Below are 4970 nucleotides of genomic sequence, written 5' to 3'. Positions count from 1 at the left end.
GGATCGGAGAAAGTCTTTTGAGGGCTGTGGGGAGAAATATAGCCAGGAGAAGCTGGCACTAAATCAGGGGCAAGGGGACCATGCCAGAAAAAGGTGAAATATCTGCAAAAGGCCCTAAGGAAAGAAGGGCCTCGGCGTCTTTGGAAACCAGTAGAAAGGCCTATGTGCTTAGAACCCAGTGACAGACAAGAGAGGTGTGAGATGCAGCTGGAAATGTCATCAGGAGCCAGAGCCCAGGACTTTGCAGGTCATACTACGGATTTGGGGTTTTGTTCCAAATGCATTAGGAAAGCATTGGAAGATTTCAGGAGGAAGAATGACATGATTACCAATACCAAGCAAGTAAGGAAGTTAAGAGAGAGTGCTTTTTTTTTTTTTTCCTTTTTCATGGGTAACATTTTCCCATACATTCTACTGCTATTTTTATCATTCTTTGTATAATCATCTTTTAAGACATTTTTCCTTCTCCTACCCAGATTCATGCAGTAGTATTTGCATTCTTCTGAATTGGCCTTGTTAAAATTCAACATTGGTTTATTTTTATTCTTTCTTAGGTCCCTGTTTTTCATTTGCCTATGATGCAGAAAAACACAGAGTGATTCATTCAAGAAAAAGAAATGGTTATTTAGTGTACCACAATTTAAGACTGATGCCCACTCTTCCTTCTTATATAGCTATTATCAGGACTATTTTGTGATGTCACAAACTACAAATTTCTAGACTCATCATTGACCTCCCAGTCCCAAAGATGAGATGAAAAGAACAACACAGTGAGATTCTTGTCGTTCCTTTTCTAGGCTTTAGCCCTGCTGTGGTTCCTATGTCCTGATTTGGATTTTGGCCCTTGACTTGACTCCTGGCGATGACATAACTGGCCTGATCATTTCTGTGACCTCATTAGACTTCTGTCCCTAGCCTTTCTCTATGGGTCTAGGCCAGAGCCCTGTTGCTGGCCTGAGGATCTCGGCTTCAAGCCTTGAGTCTTCATCTTTGTGATATTTTTTTTTATATTTTTAGTATCTTTATATTTCCATGTCGCCATCATGGGCCTAGACAAATCAGGAAAATTTTGCTGTAAGAGTAATTAATGGGGATAGAGGCTAATTTAGGAGGAAGGAAGGATCAGGGAAAGCCTTTGGAGGATTGGAGGGAGAAGTGTGGCTGAGTACCCCTTCAGTGGGCTGGAGGAAATTACGGCTCACTTCCTTGTACCAGCACTGAGCTAGGTACTGGGATTCAAGAATACTTTGTCAGAGAGCATCACAGAAGGATTCACATAAAGACAGATCTTTAGCTGAGATTGAAGCATCATCAGAGGTAACCAGGTGGAAACAACGCAGATACAAGTGTGTTGATAAATACGCATAGCCTGTTGTAGAGTCGTGACATGTGAGGGCTAGTGTAGGAGGTCAGGGTGCAAGAAGCAGAGCCTCAAGATGAGACACTGGAGAGCTGAACAGCGCCTTGACATGGAGGGCTTTGCATCCTGTAGGTGATGGAGAGCAATTAAAATACTTTAAGCAGGAAAATGAAATGAGGAAATCTGCATATCAGAATGAACTTTCTGGAAGTAATGTAGAAGAAAGATTTGAGGGTGTGAGCCTGGAAGCAGGGAGGGCAGTTTCTGATAGTTTACTTAAGGGTTGGTGAAAAACTGAACTTGAGTAATGGGGTTAAGATTCAAGTTATTGAAAAAGACACAGCCAGAAAGGCAGAATGGACACACCTTGAGGATTAATTGGATAAGGGGTGTGAATAACAGTCAGGGGCCAAAAATGCATGCTTACCTGGGAGTTGGTGCCATTGAATGATGCTAACCACCGTATTAAGCAATAAAAGGAGAAGAGCAAGTTTGGTAGGAAAGACGATGAGTTCATTTTCAAACATATTGAGTCAACAAATATGAATGGGCAGAAAAAAGTTGACTTTAGATCTAACCATTCTTATTTCATTTTTTGTTTTGTTTTGTTTTGTTTTTTTGCTGGATATAAAGGCTAAGAGTAGAGGAGATTAGCAAAAAAGAGATCAGTAAAAGAAGAACTAAGATAAAAGAGCAAGAAATCACACTGCTCTAAAACTCATGGCTGGCCATTCATTTCACGAATACTCACAGAACATGTACAATTTACAAGATAGCATTCTATAGAAATAACATAGTTCACTAAGCTATACCTATAAAACATAAGCTTAAAAATGTCATAGAAATATAATACTAACATTCAGTTAGTTATCATACAAGGTTACAAAATTGACAAAAACAAATGCAAAAGTGGTAACTGCCCTTATTATTGACTGCTTATAAGATTTAGCTGTCATTAAAAATAAAAAGATCTAATAGTCATAATCTTAACTAAATGATTAAATATTTCACTCATGTTGTTTTCTGGTATGACACAATATGAAATAAATAACATCTAAAAAGCACTCCTGCCAAAAATTTTTGATTTGAATTTAGTCAAGCTTTTATACCTAACTTCCAGATTATGAAATAATGTAAGAAGTTTAGGAATAAGTCCAGCAGCACCAAGAGGAAAAAAATCAGAAAAAAATCTAAAATGTGGAAAATTCTAGAGGACAACTTTGGGCCCTCAAAAAGTCAATGTCATAGAGGAAAATAAAATCCTGGAATTGTTCCAGATTAAGAGAAGCTTAAAAAAAGAAAAGAAAAGACATAATAATCAAAAAATGATTTAACATTGATTGCATTACTTTGAAGAAATCACTATAAAAAGCATTTTGGAGACAAGTGAGGAAACATTAATAGGAACTGGAGTATTAGATGATATTAGGAAGGTATTATTACTTCCCCTAAGTGATAATGGTGTTGAGGCTGATAGAGAATACTTACTTTTAGAAGAAAGATGTCAATGAAATTTAAAGGCTGTTATTCAGAATCAAGGAAACAGAGCTCACCACCCCAGAGACTGCGTCCTTCCTGCAAACAAAGGCCCCTAGCTCTCATGGGTCTGCACTACCACCAATTCACCATGGATGAAGATATGTTGCACTCAGGGTCAACAACAGCTCCCACACATGCAAGGCCGACTTTGCCGATCACAACACCCACTAGGCAGCCTTCCCCTCTATTATGGGGCGAACCTGGCCCCAGGACATTATGGTAGGCATGGGCCAGAAGGACTCCCACATGGGCAATGAGACCCAGAGCAAGAGGGGCATCCTGACCCTGAAGTACCCCATCAAACATGACATGGAAAAGATCTGACACCACACCTCCTACAACAAGCTGCGCGCGGCCTCTGAGGAACCCTGCATGCTGCTGAGTGTCCACAGGTTCACCACCATCCCTGCTGAGCAGGAAATCATGTGTGACATCAAGAAGAAGCTGTGTTATGTCACCCAGGACTTTGAGCAGGAGATGGCCACCCAGCCTCCAGCTCCTCCCTGGAGAAGCTGTGAGCTGATAGATGGGCAGGCCATCACCATTAGCATCACCATCGGTTCTGCTGCCCTGAGGTCCTCTTCCAGTCTTCCTTCCTGGACAGGAATCCTGTGGGCATCCTCAAAATACCTTCAACTCCAACATGAAGTGTGACGTTGACAACCACAAGGACCTCAAAATCAACATTGGGCTATCAGGGGGCACCACCGTGTCCCCCAGCATTGCTGATGAGATGCAAGAGACCACCGCCCTGTCGCCCAACACCATGAAGATCAAGATCATTGCACAGCCTGAGTACAAGTACCCTGTGTGGATTGGCGGCTCCATCCCGGCCTCGCTGTCCACCTTCCAGCAGATGCGGCTCAGGAAGCAAACAGGAGGACGACGAGTCCCACCCCTCTATCATCCACTGCAGGTACTTCTAGGTGGACTCATTGCCTTCCACCCTTTTTGGACAAAACTTAACTTGTGCAAAAAATGAGATGAGATTGGCATGGCTTTCTTTGTTCGTTTGCTTATTTTAATTTGTTTTGTTTTGGTTTTGATTTTGGATTGGGGGGCGTGTTTGTTTTGTTTTTTGGCATTTGACTCAGGATTTAAAAGCTGGAACAGTAAAGGTGACAGCAGTTGGTTGGAGCAAGTATCCCTAAAGTTCTACAATGTGGCAGAGGACCAATTGTACATTGCTTTTTTTAAGTGTCTTTCCAAATATCATGAGATGCATTGTTACAGAAAGTCCCTTGCCTTCCCAAAAGCATCCCCATTTCTCCGTGAAGAGAAGGGCCAGTCCTCCCCAGAGTCTACACAGGAGAGGGTGATGGCATTGCTTTTGTATAAATTATGTAGTCCAATTTTTTTAATCTTCTCCTTAACACTTGTTCTTTTTGTTTTATTTTGAATGGTCTGCCATCATGGTCCTCTCTATCTCCCCAACTTGAGGTGTATGATGAAGGCTTTTGGTCTCCCTGGGAGGGAAGTTGAGGCATGGGCTTACCTGTGCACTGACTTAAATCCAGTTCAATAAAGTGCACACCTTAAAGGAAAGAAAAGAAAGAGGAAAGGAAGGAATAAAAGAGAGAAAGAAAGGAAGGAAGGAAGGAAGGAAGGACGAACGAACTCACAAGAAAGAGTTCAAAAAAAGGAATTCAATAAGGGGGACTGGTTAAATAGGTGTAGGCAGAGTTGAAAGGGCAAAAAGGTAAAAAAGAGGGAATCCAAGTAGCAACAAAAGCAGAAAGCCACTGCTACCTTTTGAGTTGGAGGAACAATGGGAGGAGGTGGTGTTATCGGAGCCCAGGGGCCAGGGCTGTCCAGTGGGAATTGACAGGACTTGCCAATGGAAGCTTGGACCATGGAGAAAAGGACTGTTTGACAAACAGTGCCAAAGACCCTTCCCAAAACACAGCAAGAGCAGTAGAAATATCCTGTCTTCTTTTCTCTCCTTACCATCTTATCTCCAGCCAATGCTTCCCATTAGCCAAAACCTAAGAAGAACCCAGTCACCAGAGAGTATGGGAAACCTATTTTGCAGGCACTGAGTCTCTAAGATACAGAACAAATCAGAGGAAGA

The 4970-nt window shown here is 41.9% G+C and overlaps 1 pseudogene; it reads left to right on the top strand.

Annotated features, from left to right (window-relative positions):
- The first annotated feature begins 201 nt into the window (after positions 1-201).
- LOC132014470 (actin, muscle-like) lies at positions 202-3825 on the top strand (annotated as a pseudogene).
- Positions 3826-4970: the final 1145 nt, after the last annotated feature.

This window comes from Mustela nigripes, chromosome 3 (genome assembly GCF_022355385.1).
Source record: "Mustela nigripes isolate SB6536 chromosome 3, MUSNIG.SB6536, whole genome shotgun sequence".
Taxonomy (NCBI): Eukaryota; Metazoa; Chordata; class Mammalia; order Carnivora; family Mustelidae; genus Mustela; species Mustela nigripes.
The sequence above is the reverse complement of the archived record's forward strand: the minus strand, read 5'-3'. Positions and strand labels throughout refer to the sequence as shown.